Source organism: Rhinolophus sinicus, chromosome 5 (assembly GCF_057876585.1).
Source record: "Rhinolophus sinicus isolate RSI-liver-muscle chromosome 5, RSI-T2T, whole genome shotgun sequence".
NCBI lineage: Eukaryota > Metazoa > Chordata > Mammalia > Chiroptera > Rhinolophidae > Rhinolophus > Rhinolophus sinicus.
This window is the reverse complement of record NC_142505.1, coordinates 100,324,435-100,344,480: the sequence shown is the minus strand read 5'-3', so window position 1 is coordinate 100,344,480 and position 20,046 is coordinate 100,324,435. Positions and strand designations below refer to the sequence as shown.

General features: G+C 34.4%; 1 long non-coding RNA gene across 1 annotated transcript in view; it reads right to left on the bottom strand.

The window, feature by feature from the left end:
• Window positions 1-20,046, bottom strand: part of LOC148758296 (uncharacterized) — a 1,912,057-nt gene that overhangs the window by 1,099,823 nt on the left and 792,188 nt on the right. The window lies entirely within an intron of this gene.

Here is a 20,046-nt window from a genome sequence, read left to right as displayed (position 1 = left end):
GATATCTTTCAATTCCAGCCACTTAGCATAGTGTCTGTTACTCATTATATTCACACGCTAGCTGAATACATGCCCTAGCCAAGATTCAATCACCATAATCTAAGGGTAAAGATCTTAAAATCTGGAGCCAAAAAACTAACATTAAAATTATGGTCTAATGCTTTTAAATTAGTCTATAGCCAATTTATGTAACCTTGCTGTCTCCTTCCTCATCTGTTAACTAGACATAATCATACTTACCAGATAGGGTACAAGGTAAGATTAAGTGAGATAGTTTATATAGTTAAGATGTTTATGAAACTATATGCTTTGTACTATCTAGTCAAAGGGGATATACAAGTGCAGAAGTTAGATAGGGTTCTAGCCCTCACGGAGCTACACTCTTGTGGAAGAAATAGGCATTAATTACAGGAGAATATGAGTAATTGTAAAGAGACGTGCAGGGAATCTAATTTTTTTAGCAGATATAGAAAAATGTTTCTCTAGTGATGGAAACTTAAAGGACAAGATGTGAAGTATGAGTGAGGCTAATCAAAGGAAGAGTAGGGTCATGCAGAAAAGAAGAGCAATGCACACTGAGGATATAACATTGTCAAGGTTAAGCGAGGGGCTTGCTGCCCCTGAGCATTTGAAAGAAGGCCAATGAAGCTGTAGGACTCTGAAGAAGGAATATAGCTAGCTGAGATGATAGGGGCTAGATTTGGCATAAGATAATGTACAAAGAATCCTTGGTAGAGAATCTGGTATATGGTAGACACCGAATAAATTATAGACAGAAGGAAGATGAGGACAATGATAATGATGAGAATAAAACAATTTTCTGAGGAAAAAAATAGGATTAATATATCTTATTGATAAGTTATAATTTATATAGTTATAACCATAGTCTTATAATCCTATATCATAATCCTATATAATATATGCTGTAGAGTTGTCACTTATTAGACTATGGTATGGCCTGTGTGCTTGTCTAGCTACTTAATGTCCTGATATTCACTTTCTAAAAGTACAAGTGAGGACAATTCTAATCATCATTACCATCATCATGGAGGCAACTGGTGATATCGATGGTTGAATTCATATCCAAGGTGGATAATTAATTACCATGATGACTTGTCAGGCTATGTGTTGAAGTTTAGTGAAGAGAGTGAGGGAAAGAGGAAGGGACGGAGGGAGTGGGGGGGGGGAGGGAGAGAGAGAGAGAGAGAGAGAGAGAGAGAGAGAGAGAGAGAGATTGAGAACAGGATAACAGATAACAGGGTCTGTCTGACCATTGAGGTTTTTCGGTCTTGATAAATTGATTGGAAAAAAAGTGCAAATTTAATTTATTCCAAACAATATTTACTAAACACCAAATTGGAATTCAGTCTGTGTTAAATGCTTTGCATAATGACAAAATGTGTAATATTTCTGAATGCAAACATTGAAATTAGATATCATCTGAGGTAAAGACAAAGGAAAACTGAAATTATTTTTTTGCAGATATATTCTCAATTATATGTGTATGAAATATTTGTGGGAAATATTAAGTCTACTTGTAATATCAAAGAAGTTTCTGATGATATGTCTCTGTCATTAGTTTGAGCTTCATCTTGGAAATAGTTAAATTTCATTCTAGTAAAAAAATAGCAGAAATTCAAATCAATTATAAAAATCATTTCATCTAAAACAAATGAATACTCAAAATGTCATAATATTAATAATTATTGCCATTGGCTATTTTGAATTGAACATCATATTGGCTTTGAGAATTCCTATTTAAGTGTTATCTACACATATACAATTGAAAGATATGGTAAGTTGACTGCACTCTCAGCGTAACAAACCTTCAATACTAGCTTGCTTCAAGTTTAACAGAATTTGCAAAAGAAAATGTCTAACTTACGATTCGTCAGATCTTATTAACTGAGGTCCATGATGACAGATCTGTGACCTCATAACCACAGGCTAACAACAGATTCCAACTTTATAGCACTTATCACAACGTTTCTCAGAAAATTCTGCTTTGCTTTAATCACATGCTTTTTCAAGTTGTAACTTATCCAGAGTGGGGGGGAAAAAGTTGGGTTATACATTCACTACTCAGTCCTGCATAATAAGGAAAATGTTAATTATGTAACAGCATGTTCACATTTTCTACTAGTTGGCAAGTATAGGATTTTGGCTGCTTTTACTTCTCCAATAGGTATTGGAGTTTTACACATTCGTTATCAGCACAGAATTTGCCTTGTCTACTTGTACTGCCTACATACTCCACTGTTCCAGGAGTCATTTAAGCATATAATAAATTGAGTTTCAATGAGCTGGAACCTCCCGCTTCAGCCGATTTTTCAGCAAATTATTTTCCAGCTGTAGGTTCAGCAGGAGTTTTTCCCACTCCTGAAAAGATGGCTGTAATGGCCACATATTTTATATGCCAATTTTAAAATCATTTTAATCAGCTAGTTATTATGCATTAAGTCAGTGATGAGCAAATTTAAAAAGGGTTCAAATCACTCTATGGATATGGCAAGTATCTTTAATAGACTTCACGTTTTGGCACTAAAGCCAGATATGACAAAAACAAGGCCAATATATTTGGGGTTCTGCCATAGAGCAGGAAAAGTGCTGTTTTGCCATTTATAGTATATTTGTCTGCATATTTATGTTCCAACAAACATCACTGGAGTATGAAGCAAGTATTGACATTTGAAGATCAGAGAACATCAAACTCTGACTTTAGTTTAATCGCTTACATCTGTTCTCATTTAAACCCAAATTCTCCCTTGAAGCAAATAGATATGAAGGGTATTCAAACAAACAAGATTGAGATGGACATTGTATTTTCACTAGTTTATCCCATTAAGGATTGTATATACATGGCAGTGGCCCAATTGAAATATAGATAGCTATGTATAGCTATCAATATCTATGGCAATATCTATACAGATATAGCTATACATATAATATAGGTATAACTATGTCTATATCTATATAAAAAGTAAATCCGTTAGGATACATCAAACACTAGTTTTGTGTAGAAAGAGATACCAAGCAATTTACGATGTATTGTTGTCACTTGTCTGCTGTAGTTCTCACCATAGCTTACCTTTCTTTCGATATTATACCTTCTTTTATTTGAGCACTTCTTCCCACCTCTATGTGGACCCATAAGAAATGGCAGAGAACAATGGGAAACAAAGGCAGAAATAAAGTAGAGTGTACATTAAAAAGCTTGCAGGCCTACTGAAAGAAGTCACGAGTAAGTTATATTTCAGGCAGGGAGTTGAAGAGGGTTGCTTTCAAGAACTAGCAAACCTAAGAAATTGAAAGGAAAACTGATAAGATTCAACAGCTGGGGTTTTTCTGTGGATGTGCCTTAATTTTTATTGGGATACTTCAAAGTTTGCTAAGCACTCCAGGCACCATTTAGGGCTGCCATCTCCATTCTAAAAGGAAATGTGTGCTCAGCATGGTGTGATTGCGGAGCTTTGAACATTAGCAAGTGATGTGAATTTAGTCAAATAATTTACTAACCTTGAATCAACATTTCATTAATGGTAAAATAAATGTATTGAGTTAAAAGGCCTCAAGTTCTTTTTAGCTCTAAATTATTTGTCTTTCCTTGGAAAGGTGTGTGGGGGGGTTTTCTGTGTTGCTGACTATCTTATTCAAGTTCACAAAACTAACAGATTGTATAGGCTGGGTTTGAAGCCACGTTGTTATTTAATGCAACCAAAGCCCACACTCCTAACAACCTCGCAACACTCCTTTCCATAAGTGTTCCTTGTTCCTTGTTCACTTAATAAAGCCATCAGAAGGAGTGCACAGCCTAGCCCGCTAGGGAGAAGAACCTCCAAATAGAAAAAAATTTCTACAAAATGAAAGATTAAAACAAATTACCTTCCTAATATAATCATTCTTGCATTTCATCTTTTTAACTTAAAAAAATATATTAAATTTATTGGGGTGACATCAGCTAAGAAAATTATATAGGTTTCAAATGTATAATTCTATAATACTTCATCTGTATATTAAATTGTGTGTTCACCACCCAAAGTCAAATCTCCTTCCATCACCGTATTTCGTACCCCTTTACCCTCTTCTACCATCCCCCAGCTCCCTTTTCCCTCTGATAGCCACCATATTGTGGTCCTTATCTATGAGTTTTGGGGTTTTTTAATTTTATTTATTTTATTTTGCCTTGTCAGTCGGTTTGTTGCTTTCAGTTTTGTATCCCACATATGAGTGAAATAATACGGTTCTTGACTTTTTCTGTCTGACTTATTTTGCTTAGCATTTTAATCTCAAGATCCATCCATGTTGTCACAAATGGCAGTATTTCATTTTTTTTTATGGCAGAGTCATATTCTATTGTGTATATGTACCACATCTTCTTTATCCAACCTTTTACTGAAAGACACTTTGGTTGTTTCCATGTCTTGGCTACTGTGAATAATGCTGCAATGAACATAGAGGTGCATATATATTTACAAAAACATGTTTTAAATTTTCAGATAGATAGCCAGAAGAGGGGTTGCTGGGTCAAAAGGTAGTTCTATTCTTAATTTTTTGAGGACCCTCTATACTGTTTGTCCACACTGGCTGTACCAGTTTCCATTCCCACCAGCAGTGTATGAGTATTCTTCCAAATGACATTCTTTTAGGTATTTTGTTCTGTCAATCTATCTCCTAAACTCTAGTATTTTGTTTTGTTTGTTCTATATTGTTCTGTTCCATATATATATATATATATATATATATATATATATATATATATATATATATATATATATAATATATATATAATATTTTATTTATATACATTATATATATTTATCTTATTTATATATATTTATCATATATATATATTATACATATTTATTTTATTTTTGTTTTTTCCCCTCTGCTTGGAGTGTCATGTTCACTAACGGCATCATATATTTTCATTCTCCATGGAATTTTATTCTCTTTAGTTGGTCTTCATTGAGGGACTATTAATGAGATAATATATCTAAATCATTTAACCAATCCAATTCCATTTCATTGGCCAGTTTCTTAAACTGACCTGTTTAACTCAGTTGGTAAATACAGTGAGTGATTACAATATCAATAACTAGTTACTGTTTTACCGATCAATCCACGGCCATTTTCATCCCCATGTGGGCAAACGCTGTTTGCCTAAGGTCTGTTTCCTCTAGTAGTACTTAGTACAGGGCTCAATAAGTAATTGGAGAACGTTGACAAAATTAAGAGATACATATACTTTCCCTCCTAATATATTTTCCCAGTAACTGTTATTCATTTCTTCTTTTCACAAAACTGGGAGGAAAGAGTGAATATCTTTACAGTCAAGTGGGAAAGGTACAGATGACTCTGTGGAAGAGAAATCCACAGGCCCAAAATGGCCTCATTTGTGCTCAAGTCCATGATACCAAACCTAGATTTAATACCTGATTTAATTGCAGCTGCAGCCTGTCCCAGAAATATAATCTTAATCAGCCAGTTTGGAATTTTCTGGTCAAGAGCCAACAATCAGCCCTCTCTATCCCCCAAAGGAAGATGAGGCAATCTGCATGATAATGCCTTTGACATGCCCTTCCCCCCAAAACCTGGTCTAAAACTATTCCTTTCTTTTCTTTTACTGATAACTCTCCTGGCACACCCTCTTTCTTATAAAAAACTTCCATTTGGTACAACCCCTCAGATAACCCTTCTACTTGCAAAGGATGCTGCCTGACTCATGAATCGCTTAATAAAGCCATTTAGATTTTCAATTTTATTCAGCTACTGAGTTTTGTTCTTTAACAGCTCTATATGCTACATTTTTGGCAGTAAATAAACTGGTAGGTTGGGAGACATGCTTAACACAGAAGTTGACTTAAATTTCTAATTTACCCATTAAGAAATCTAATCACTGAGTCCTGTTAAAAGTAATTGTTCAACAATGTAAATTATATCCCACTAAATGCATACTTAAATCTTCCCAATGATACTTTATTGCTGCTAATATAAAATCTAAACTCGATAGGACCACAGATTCCCACTTGATCTGGGCTGTACATACCGTTTTGAACTGATGTAATATCCTACCATTTTCATCTCCACTCCCTGTTCTCCAGAATGCTGGCTTTCTTTACAGTCTCAATTATACAAACCTTAAATCTACACACATCCTGGAACTAGCCCTTCCATGGTCCGTAATGCCTTTCCCCAAGTCTTTTAGTGGTTTGTTTCTCATTTTGCTCCAAATCTTACCCAAAATACCATCTCCTCAGAGAAGTTATTTTCTGATCACTCAAAATAGCTACCTACTCACTGTCTATTTTATACACCTATGTTAAATCTCTTTGTAGAATGTATAATGATCTTTCTAGGATATTTAATGGTTTCTTGTTTTTTGTTTTTTTTTTTCTGTCTCCCTCATTAGAATAAAAATTTTGTCTTAAGTGGTGGAGAAACATGATTAAAGGCGTGGGTTGTAGAGCCAGACTGCTGTAGTTTCAATGGCGACATCAAAACTTCCCAGATAAATTAAGTTAGCAAAGCCCATTCCCTTCTTTAAGATTCAGCCTACTCCTATAAATAAATAAACAAACAAACAAATAAATAAATAAGTAAATAAATAAAGCATCTATCTCATAAGGTTGTTTTGAGGATAGGCTGAGATGGAGATAATACATAGGTTTCAATAATGTTATTCCTGATTACTCACCACCAGATATATAGGGCCTATAACAGTGCCTACAGTCTTATAACCTGATAAATATTAAATGAATGAATAAATGAATGAATGAATGCAATGACATTACTCTGAAATCCTTAAGAAAATAAACCTTTCTTTCTATGTTCTTTCTGTCACCACAGGCTCTCCCAGCCATTCAGTAGTTTTTCCTTATCACTTTTCTCTCCTCCCTCCTTAGCACCTTACACACTCTCAACTGGCTCTGTTATCCTCTGCATGTTAACACTCATAATTCTCCCCTTTAGGAAAAAAAAAAAAAAAAAGTCTCCCCATGTACCCTTTTCTTTTTTGTGTGTGTGTCCTTGAAAGTGTAGCTAAACTTGTCTGCATTCATTTCTAATCCTATTATTACTTTATGGCTTCTATCTCATTACTCTTCTGGGATCCTTGCTAACTAACCAAGCCACCAGAAAATTTCTTTGTTCTTAGGTTCACTAGAGAATTTCTAATCTTTACCTTACTTATCAGTTGCAGTTTACTCTTTAGATAATGCATAGGTACTGAAGCCAGAGAGATTGGAATTAAACTGTGCGAAATTGTGTAAAACATTAAGGAATTTTGAGGTCTTGGGCAAATCACTTAATCCTGAGCTTCAATCTCTTCAAATACAAAATGATAATGGAGTTAATCTACCTCATCCAATCATTATTCAACATAAATTTATCAGGATCCTATTCTGTGTCAGGCCATGTTGTAAGCACTGGAGTTATATCAGTGAACAAAAGAGATGGAAATTCTTACTCACAGGAGTCTTATAATCTAGTAGTTATCAAACTCATTATGTAATATGTTAGTTCTTGACAAAGGTGAAAGCAAATTAAACACAGAATGATGAGTGGGTGGGAAGAGTTGATATTTTAGATAGAAAGAACAATTTTAGATAGGATGGCCTTCTGAGGAGGTGGCATTCAACCAGGGATTTGAAGGAGGTATAACTATTAATAGAGGGTAGGGGTAGGGTGGAGAATGTTCCAGGCAGAGAAAAAAGCAGCTGCAGAGGTACTCAGGAGTTGAGGAGACAAGAGCGCATGTTCCAGGAACTACAAGAAAGAAATGTGGCTGTAGGGATGCAAAATAGAAGCATACATATATGAAGATATATATATATATATATATATACTTTTTTCCTATGCATACATCCCTATGATAAAGTTTAATTTATAATTAGACACAGTAAGAGATTAAAAACAACAATAATGAAATAGAACAATTACAACAATCTACTGTAATAAATTATGTGAGTGGCTTTGGGGTCATTATTAAGTAAAATAAGGGTTACTTGAACACAAGCACTTTAACACCGCAACAATCAATCTGATAACTGAGACAGATGACAGCTACTAAATGACTAAGGGGAGAGTAGTGTACACAGCATGGATACGCTGAACAAAGGATGATTCAGGACCCAGGCAGGACAGAATCAGAAGGTACAGGATTGCAGCACGTTATTCAGAACCATGAGCAATTTAAACCTGACAAATTGTTTATGTACGGAATTTTCCCTTTAATATTTTTGGACCGAGGTTGTCCATGGGTAACTAAAAGCATAGAAATTAAAACCACAGATATGCCACTGAATATGTATTTGGAATGCTGAACTCAGAGAATCTCAACTCACCAGAATGCTAGTTCCCATAATATGAGTACCTAGACTTTGTCGACGTAAGAAAATGTCAAAATCCGTAGAAAAAAGTGTATAAGTTTATTTAAGCCAAATTCATGACAATGCCAGGAAGCAAGATCTCATGTGTCGGAGAATTATAGTTTTGCGGTTTCTTTTGTACATTTGGAATTAAGGAGGGGACACCAAAAGATGACATGAAGGTGGGAGAAAACAAGGCTGGGATTGGATTACAGGATCGTTAACAAGGTCATGTGATCTCTTGAGGGTGGTTATACTTCTGAGAGGTCTGAAAGAAAGGCATTTCAAAGGTGCATTAACCCAGATGCACAGAAACAATGGACAGGACTGGCTTAAGGCAAAGACAAACCTTTTAGTAAAGAAGTTATGTGCCTGGAGCTTGACTACCCTTCATCACCTGCCCAGTTAAGAATTTATGATCAGATCACCCTGTGAGGTCACTTTCAGTCAAAGGTCTTGTCAAATTTATGATACAGTTCCTTTTTCATCTGCAGCATATACTCCCTAGTAGAAGTTTGAAAGAGCTTTCTCTGGGGAATCTGACCAATCAAGGAAGAAATAGTAAAAAATACTGATCTAAGATACGCCCAACAAATGACCTGCCTAGTTAAGTACACAGTGAAGCCCAAAGTCACCAAACAACATTCAAGTATTTACAGCCTCAAATTACCTCTTAGCTTTCTTAATCTAATCATTATCAACCAGTATTATCAAATCTCTAAATTAATCCTAAAATATGGAAGATAGAGACCAAAAGCCAACAGGCAATACAATGAGACATGGATGAAATAGACAGTTTTCAGAAAACTATAATCATTATCTTCAGCTGACAAGATATTATGCCTTCTCATACAACAAGATTAGGATGTTCTTTTTTTAAAGATTGTTTAAAGAATAAAAATTGCCCTTGGTAACTAAAAAACAAAACAAAACAAAAATCAGAACAAACAAAACAAAAACAGAATGGAAATTGAATAAAATAAATCAACAGGAAAATTGAAAGATAAGGTTAAGAAAATAATCCAGAAAGCATATCAAAAAGACACAGTAATGGAAAACAGGAGAGAAAGGATAATTAGAACACATGATAGTATAATCTAATATTTTAATAATATAGAATCAAAAAAAAAGAAGGGAAAAAAAAGAATTGGAAAAATAATGAACAAATATTTTAAGAAAATTTATATCATTTAAAGTGTATGAGTTTCTGGATTAAAGGAACAATGGATTGTCTAGAACAACTAGTGAAATAGGTGAAATTCTAGAAACATAGTAAGAAAGAGAATAGTCTGAAATGTTCCAAAGAGAAAAATATAGGTCATATGCAAACATTAGAAATCAGAAGAGCTTGAGATTTCTCAACAGCACTATTAGATGCTCAAAGACAATGGAGCAATGCCTTCACAATTCTAAAGGAAAATAATTTCCAACTTAAAATTATGTACTCAGCTAAATTATATGTCAAAGGAGAAAGTAACATAGAGACATTTTAAGTCATATAAGAACCTTAAAAAAATGTATTTCCCACATCCTTTTTAATTTTTTTTAAAGAAAATGTATGGGAAAATGTACTTCATGAAAATAAAGGTGTAAATCAAAACAGAGGAATGTGTGCCATGCAGGATATCTGAGCCAACAGAGCTTAGTGGGTTTACCATGATGGGGAAGGAATAGAAATATCATTCCATTACATCTTTTTTGCTACCCTCACATCCCTGTACACTCTTAACTGAGTCATGCCACATTTTTCATTTTATGCTTTACACCTGGTGCTCCCATGACCACAGGATGCTTATCTATTCCCCCAAGCATCCTTTAGTATGCAGTACAGAGATACCTATCCTTCTACCCAGTACCAAAAAATCCAGTACCAGAGTAGTGATGCCCTACTCTGAGGAAAGAGACTTTGCTTTGAGCTGTCCAAGCCTCTAAGGAAGCATTAAATACACTGTACTTCGTCTTTTTACGAGTCTGACTCTTGCCTACTGAACTACGTATCTCTTGAGGGCAGGGGCCATGCTATATTGCCTTTTTATCTCTAGCATCCACTCTGATACTCAATAAATATTGAATGAGTAAATGAAGGAACAATTTAATTCATTACTTATAGATATGCATCTGATTAAGGAGCTCATTAATTTCCTAAATGGTAACAGGACAAAAAATAATGAGCTAGCATATACCTGTTTAGCTACCACTTATTAAGTACTGATTACATTCAGCCAGTAGCTTGCACACACTCATATGTATTACGTCATGGCAGAGGGTTTTTGAAATTATGTCTGTTGAACTCTGGTGTCCAAGATATGTGTTACTATGTAGCTTTCCCTTCTGAGGAAAAACGAGAATTTCTAATGTACATATGTATAAAGGCTAATTAGGACACACCCTTTTAAAGAAGAGAGAGATTCTGTAGCAAAAAAAGGAGTCTATTAACTCCAATTGTTTGAGAATAGACAAGCCAGGATATTCTTCTTTAAATGTTGGGGGGGGGGGGGGGGAGTAACACCTTTTTTCCCTAGATGAGAGTTTATCTGCCAAAACTTCACCTGGAGTGAGTTTTATGGCCATGTTATAAACCTCTGTAAAGTAAAGAATGTAATAGAAATGCTGACAGAGTCCTCCTAAGATGGGTTTAGAAGGCACAGCTATAAAACAGAAGTAATTTCTGGAATTTGGAAATTATGCATGACTGTAAAGACAAACATATTTGCCATAAATTGAAGCCCATAGCTACGTGGGGATGTATTGGCGCCTACCTAATTCAAGGTCAGTGATAATTTTAAAACAAATTCTATTAAACTTGCATCGAGCTGTTTGAGTTCAAATTAAAGGCAGGGGAAAAAGAACACTCTTCAGAACATTAAATCATGCAAACTTTCAAATAAACTTAAATTTAGCTAAAGGAAACTAGGAACAAATCCTCCCTTTCAAATGCTTCTCCTAAAACTGTAAAATTATCCAATATTTGAAAGAAAAAATAGCAAGAGCTTGTCAGTGTTTCACAAACAAAATACTATGAATCCAGTTACACAGAAAATGATAGCAAAACAAATAATTTAACAACAGTTCAAACAGCTGCTTATCATCTGAGGTCCTTTTGATGAAACTTTTAAAAAGCCCGTCTCCCATGGCTAGGGACCAGGGGCAGTGCAGGGAAGATTTCAAAGGACATGAAGATAGTCTATTGACACTTCTGTTGTGGGTTTTCTGTCCTACTCGGGCACAATTCATTATGTATTTTCTAGCTTTTTTCTTTGTATCCTCCCATTGGGTCCATGTTCCATAATTCTCAACTTTGTGATATTTTTGTCCCCATCCTGTCTCCTATGTCTCTTGACGTTGCTACATTCATAAAGTATATTTGCAAGATCTTAAGTTGTACAATCAAACAGAACCAGATTCAAATCTTGTTTTTGTATATATCTGATAGAGTGAGATTGAGGAAGTTATTCATTTATCTCCATTGCTCACTTATTTTATTTATAAAATGAGATCAATATAACTTATCTATATTAATAGAAAAACCCAAGAAAATCCCATTGTGTGGGCCGTTTGGGGACATGGTAATGAAAGCTCTTATCCACTTTAGTCACCCAAATAGCTGAATATTTAGGTAAAGCTAATGTCTTAAATCAAAAGCCGACTGATGCATTTAGATAACAATGCAGATTGATCAACTTAGATACAAATGCCATATTTGAAATCTAAAAGTTTCTCTAATGCATATATACATATATAATGTGTGTGTATATATATATATATATATATTTATTATTATTATTATTATTATTATTATTATTATTAAGCATGGGCTCACCAAATCTCCAAAACCTGGACAGGTTTGATAAGAGACAGGACTAAAACCTAAGATCCGTATTGTTACCTCTTGAATACACCTGAGACAACAGGTCAGGCTAGATACAAGCTCCTATTGAAAATTATTATACCTATGAAGTCTGTGTTGTTCTTTGTTTTAATCTCGTGGTTTTACACAATGATTGACACCTAGCAGGTATTAATATATATTTGTTTAATAATGAGAGACTGAGTGTAATGAAGACGGACCAAATCAATCGGCCTTTTGCTAGCTGGGAAAGGGAGTAGAGTAGAATGGAAATAGCTAGAATGGAAACGGGGAGACTTAGGATGTGTTCTCTTTTTTAAATCTCTGTTTAGTCATGCTGAATCTAGAGCATGTCTGAATGCTGATGGGACTAATGCAGTTGAGAGAAGCAGATTGATAAGAGAGATGAAGCAGAGAAAATGAAAATAACTATAAGGGACAGATCACAGTCTCTGTGAAATGGAGAGAAAAACACATTCTAGAGGAGAATTAAATTAGGTTTGGTTTCCAGGGAACCCACTTCCTCCATGGTCAGAAGAGGCAAGGAGACAACAGCCCAAGAAATAGGCAGGCTTATACTTTTGTTAACTGGAAGTTGAAGTTGTTTTATGAGATCTGATTGCATGGAGCATCTAAACATTATAGGGTCCCTAAGCATATAAACATTTTAGGGTCCTTTTTAAGGTAAAACATTCAGAATTACAAATACAATTTAAGTATCCAGAACTTGGAAGGAGCCTGTAAAAGTGAGTGTTCTTAAATCTTAAATTTCATTAATTTCATGGAAAATCTCTTTATCTGCTTGAAAATAAATCCTGGCTCCATATCTCATTATCTATGTGATTTGGGGCAATTTATCAATTTCTCTGTACCTAGGTTTTTTCATCTTTAAAATGGAGACAGACATGGCATCCATCTCATAGGGTTTTAGAGATGATTACATAAAATGACCCACATAAAACAAGATTGAAAAAAATCCATGAAAAAGATTAGATACAGTTATCCAAGTAAAGCACTTAGTTTCTTCTCAATAAATTTTGATTATTATTATGTAGAGTCCCTGGAACATAGGAAGAACACAATAAATGTTAGTTTCTATTCTAGCTAGATGAGAAGTAATTTTTAAGAAATATTGGACTTCATTTAAAATCTAAAGAATTCCTAGTGTACATTAGACTCAAAAAAAGTATTTTTTCTTACTATCCTTGCCTCTGGCCCTCCTTCCACTTCCCTTCTTGCTTGCCTGCCCTTTCCTCTTCTATCACTAGAACTATGTGGGGGCAGAAAATCCAAACGCAAACTTACTAAAATGCCCTCCCTGAGGGTAGGAATTTTGCCATTTTTATCTGAAATGAAGAGAATTAGGTACACAAAAGCTATTGAACAAATGCTTGCTATTAAGAAAATTATTGATATTATGTCCTCATTCATTGTTTAAGAATCTAAGAAAACTTGAATTAAAACTGTCTCAGAACCAATGGTGAACTTGGTCACTTTGTAGAGTATAGGACAATTCTTGTTCGCTGTCGTAGCCCTAGCTGTGAGGGCTGTGTGACCCTAACTCTGACACAGTTGGCTTTCTGTATGTGCTTACCGGTAGCAGGCGAATGGTTCATCGTGAAAGAAAGAAGGTAGCTACAAAGGGTGATTGACTGGAGTTTTTACACACATTGCTAAGCTCTAAGAGAGAAAATGCCTACAAGGTATTATCTATCAGAAAATGTTCATTTTGATAAGTCTGTCACCCAAAGAAATGCAAAATAATGCCAAAAATTTACTTTCAGTATTCATAACCAAAAAGCTGTTCATTCAATTTTCTACAGTGGCATATACTCAAATGATGCATAAAACATTTAACACTGTTGTTCTCCAGTTTTATTAATGCTTGCTAACTCATTTATTCTCATGATGATAATCTTGCCCGAAGCATCTCACTTTCTGTAAGGTACTAAAGTGACTTGGGTTGCAATGAAATCTGTGGTAATTAGTCCTCTGAATCTGTGAGAAATTCTTGGGACATTTTGTTATTACAGATAATAATTCAGAATTCTAAGTATTTACCTCAGAATGCTTCTATCTGCCATATGTCCATGTCGGCACAACTTGAAGGAATAAAACAGAATCCATGTAAATAAAAAAAAGGCTTCTTTTGGCTTTGTTGGGACGAGTGAGTCCCATTATGTGTATTTGTAGTAAATAATGCACAAAACAAGAAATAAGAACGTGAATGATGCTAATCATAATGAAAATATGGCTTTCTTCCTCTATTAAGACATTCTAAAAGGCTTTCTTGAGTAAACCTTGGATGGTAGATAAATAAATCTATTTCTCCTTTTTCTTTGAGGGGACAGCACTGGTTTACATAAAGTGATAAAACTCAAAGACAAAGGTACTTATGCCTCCCTCCCTCTAGACCAACCTTTTGGGACAGGCAGAGCCACAGCGATTAATAAGAGAACATAAGAGACCAAGGAGGCGATTGACAGAATATAGGCCAAGAATTGGGTCCCACCTAAGGAGGTGATGACATTGAGGGAGGGACTCAAGAAACTGTGGGAGACAAGAAACCAAAGTGGAAGAACAGTCGTATAAATTGTAACACAGATAGCAAGATTGAGGAACTTAAAGTACTAGGCCGACAAAAGCCTAATTAATGCATTTCCATTATGACCCATTTTTACGGGCTGTGGAAGCTTACAAAGTACTGTCTGAGTTGGTTGGAGGTACTCAGTGTAGCTGAGACTGGAAACAGAGTAACATGGAGTCCAGTTAAATGGGGGTTGACACCAATATTCTAAAAAATCCCAGGTAAGATTTGCCAGTAAATGGGACACGGCTAGATAAATGACAATCACTCAACAGACAAGAAAAACACAGTTGAGTTTCATCTAAAAGGAGTCCAATTTTATCTTGCCCTGCTTTTAAAATAAACATCTTTATTCTTGAAATTACTATTCAATAGGTTTGATACACAAAAATAATAAAGATTTAATCATAATTAAGTAATCATACAGAAGTAATCATACTTTTCTGCTATTTCATGTTCTTTTCCTAAAATGAATACTTAAAACCCAATGTTTTGTGTGTGTGTGTGTGTGTGTGTGTGTGTGTGTGTGTGTGTGAAGGAAGCTTCTAGCAGGCAAATATGAAAATAACAAAGCTATAACAAAGGAGTGAGAAACAAATCACTGTTACATACCTTCCGTGCAAGAAGCCAGTTAGTGAATGGGACAACAGAAAATAAAGAGGATTACAGGGGAAAAATAGATTCGTATTCAAAGTGGAAATTATCTGAAAGATAGCACTAGACAGAAATCATTTTTCCCATACAAAAACAATATTGATCTTGACAATAGTCTCTTACATATTTTTTTATTAAATTTATTGGGGTGACAATGGTTAGTAAAATTACATAGATTTCAAGTGTGCATTTCTATAATACATCATCTGTGTATCACATTGTATGCTCACCACCCAGAGCCAGTTTTCCTTCCATCACCATATATTTGACCCTCTTTAACCTCATCTACCACCTCCCTCCCCCCTTACTCTCTGGTAATCACTAATTTGTTGTCTGTGTCTATAAGTTTTTGTCTCTTTGTTTATTTGTCTTGTTCCTTTGTTGCTTTCAGTTTTATACCTCACATATTCTCTTATGTTTTAGAGTGCAGTATTACTTGGAATTCTCAAGAAGGGCTAATGAGCAAGTTAGCATTAAGTTATAAGATGACGGAAGAAATGGTATAGGTCCTAAATGAGTAAACAATAAGATCAAATCCCAAATTAAGAGCTTACTATATATATATTTAACTAATTTATATATTACTATATAAATATTTACATATTTATCGGAAGATTAGCATGAGAGCCATAGGAAGGAAACATTATCAAAGGCAGTAATATGAAGAAAGCATCTCCAAAGAAGAATTACCAGGGCTCATTGCAACTCTACTTTCATTAGCCATTCAGGTGTTCCCATAACCTTGCTTTGCCTCAGTTCCCACACATGTACAATGAAGACTGTACTGGTACTTATAGGTTATCCCTTCTAGGATTCATGAAGACTGAAGTGAAATAATTGGTGTGAATGTAGCATATACAATAATTCATGGTTGTTCTTCAATAACGTCTTAACTATTATTATTAAGGCAGGTTTCCGTGAGATGTTCAGAAATTTACCAAAATAAAAATAAATAAAACTCATGTTAACACAGCAGTAAATTAAGAAACCAGCATTAATATGCCCATCTGTATTCACCTGCTTGTCAAGGACTTGCTTACTAAATAAGATAATCCATTTATCAGACCTCTGTAATTAATAACAACACAGCTCCTCTCCCTGTGCTCTTTTATCAGATATATGACATTAGTGGCAAAATGACATGACAGTGATATAAAAATTACAACATTAACTGGCACTGAATAAATAAAACCTGAAGCAAAATCTTTCCTGGTGTCAAGAATAGAATAGCTGAGATATGGATGGATATTTCAGAATTGAGCGTAGAATAGTAAATCATACAATACTGGCAGAACACTAGAGATGATACTTTTTCAAAATAAAACTATGAAATATTGGTGGGGACATCCAGCTCTGCTATTTCATTGTGAATGACACAGAGAGTCTAATAAAGTAGCTGATTTATTGAAAACCTTATCACACTTTAAAGGGAGGTATTTTCACTGATTCTCCTTACCCACTATAGAACCGGTGCTGTTCTGTCAAAAGAGGGCTTGATTTTTATTTAAGCCAAAATCAGTTTCTTCTATATAAAGACAGTAAGAATCTCAGCCTTTACAGCTTTGAATGAGTTTTCAACATCTGCGCTACCACCAACACGTTTGTGTTGAAAAAGTGAATTAATTTTTATAATCAATGACTATAGTTGCTTGTGTTATTTAGAAATACGATTTTGTTCCATTTAATGCCATTCTTTCTACCATTTTCACATGCTTTCCCTAAATTGACCAAGGGCACTGGTTTCCTCCTAAATATCTCAGTTTTGACACCCGCTTTTGTAGTAGCTAAGAAAAATAGCTACATTAGTTTTTACTTGTAGCCCTCTTTCTAACTGATGGAACATTTTGGGTTAACAAAATGAGCACTTTAAAATATATTCTCTGTCTTTTCCCCCAGGAACCCACGCATAAAGTTTCCTCTTTGGACTCATTTTCCTTGTTCCTGTCCACTGCCCCCCACTCTCCCCACCATGCCCCCACATTTGTACTAATTCACACAAATGTATATCTTATTGGTCAATAGTAAGACCTTGATTCCCCTTCTTGGCCTCCCGTTAAACAAATAACAGTCCTTCAAAAATAAATGAAAACACTTTTGTTTCTATTTCGGTGGCAAGCTGATTTCTTTGATAGATTGATAGAAAGCAATGACAAGTGTTATTACCCTTTGCAATAAAGCATCATGCACTTATTGGATATACCTCATAAATGTCCTGCTTCAATTTCCATAAAAGAGTGGTACATAAACAACAATGAAGTGATTTTTATTGGTTTTGCAACATTTGCCAATTGTTACAATATAATAAATTCACCATTAAATAAAGCAGGATTAAACCTTCAAATATCACCTATCACTGAAAGTCAAACTATTTCCAACTAATTTTTAATAGTGATTTTTAATCTCTAGATATAAATTCAAAAAAGGCATAATGACAGAAATAATAGCACAACAATCCAGTTTGGAAACTACTAATTGAAACTGGGTTACTGACCTGATAGATATTCAGAAGTTTTATGTTTTACGTTTTAAAATTTGATGTTGGAATATAGTTATTGCCCACGTTACTGATTTTTAGTTATTTTGAGCACCAAGACTCCTTAGAAAAAATGTCACAGCAACATCAAATAGAAAGAGACATTTTAAAGCTGAAATCTGTCCTGTATGTGTTGCTACTGGTCATAACATTAACTCATTTCTAAAATATCTGACAGTACTAAGCACATCTCTTCCTCAATATTATTTATCTATTTCCTTATTTTGCCCAGAGTTTCCTGGAATTCAAGAATATTTTGCTTATCGCATAAGTTTGCTATTCTTTTCCTATTGTTCTTTCTCATCCTTCCAAGATTAGCTTTTCAGTTAAAAATGTAGAGTTTAGAAAGTCAACTAACAGATCGTTCCAAAAGTGCATCACCTACTACTGTTACAAAACAAAACAAACAAACATAAGACCCTAATCTTCATAAGTGCAATATTTAACCAGAGTTTCAGAAGTCCCATTACTTACACCAATCTAAAGGAGTTCCAAGGAAGCCTTTAACCTGGCAGCCTTCTATCCAAGATTCTTTTGAGGACATGGTTCTTTCACAAGTGTGGCAATTTAAAATGACTCCAGCACTAGTTCGCATGCTCTGGACAGAAAAATGAGCTTTAAAAATGTCTAATAATGTGACTGTGTAAGAGCTGTAAGTACCCCCTTCTAATGAAAACATTCTCTATTCCTCACCCTCTTGAGCTTTTTATCCTCTTGACATCTACAGAAATCCTTAGGATGAGATCACTCTACCTTAATATAAAATGGGGAGTTTATATAACATCATCAGACTGCTGTGCCCACTTGTCCAGATGGATTTGCATAAAAATTTTATAAAATGTTTATGCCACTTGAAAGTAAATTCTAGATTAGCCAAGTTTCATCTGTTTTACCCTGTTCTCTCAATTGTGAATGCCTGGCATCAAAGTTGTCCTAGATGTCCCAATACATTAAAAAAAAAAAAAACACAAAAAAATAAAATAAAATAAAATAAAATAAATAATCTAATAGTTTAAAAACTGTTAAATATATTTAAAAATATTTTTGAAGCTTTATAATGAACTATGTCTATAATTACTGCTAATAAAATAGACATGCCACACTTTTCATATATTACATACTAATAAAAAATATAGTCATACAGAATAAGCCAAATGCACTAATTTTATAGCTTTAATAACATATAAAACAATTCTATTCATTAGATCTGCCTAAGAGGCATTATCCTAAGTAAAACCAATTAATTTTTGAACAAAAATATTTGCTGTTTTTCTTATTTAGTCTCTCTTAAACGTGCCTTTGTTCCGTTTTGTTCTAAGTTTAGGTTGTCTTAGCTAAAATACTAAAATTAATAAAGAAAGCCATCCACCTAATTCAGAATATATTTTCCTCTTTAATTTATGGAATAGTAAACATCATGGAGATGATGAAAACTAGACAACTCGTGAAAACTATGAACGTTCTTCCTGGGGAACAGTGTAAGCCACACATATACACATGTGTTATTTTTGAAATATATTTGGATCACAGGTTAAGTATATCTGACCTGGAAGATTAATGTAATGACATTCTCTTTTTCCACTATTAAGAATCTTATTTCCTTTTCTCATACTGCACTTTGGAATAAACATCAGATTTAGTGACATACTTGATGTCACTAAAAACATGAAAACTTTAAGGAAGAAAGAATTAGAATATCAGAATTAGAACGTAAATGTGCCACTAACAGCACTGTTTACAATGAGAGAGCATTAGCTGGAGGGTCAAATACCCTAAAGCTTGGCAAGTGTTGTCATTTGCTATTTTCTCTTAATACACTTCCCAAAACTAAGGCTATATATCTCCTTTATTCTTATCCACATCCGCCCCACCCCCCACACACAGGCAGTTGAAAAAGAGTATCTGAAACCTGAATAGATGGTTTCTTATTAATATATGTCCTTAGGTTAAGGGTAACTGAGCATTTTGTTGACTGAGTCATGATACATCAGCCATCAGCCTAAGAAAGAAAAAGAAAAACAAAAAAAACAACCAAAAAAAGCAAAAAAAAAAAAAAAAA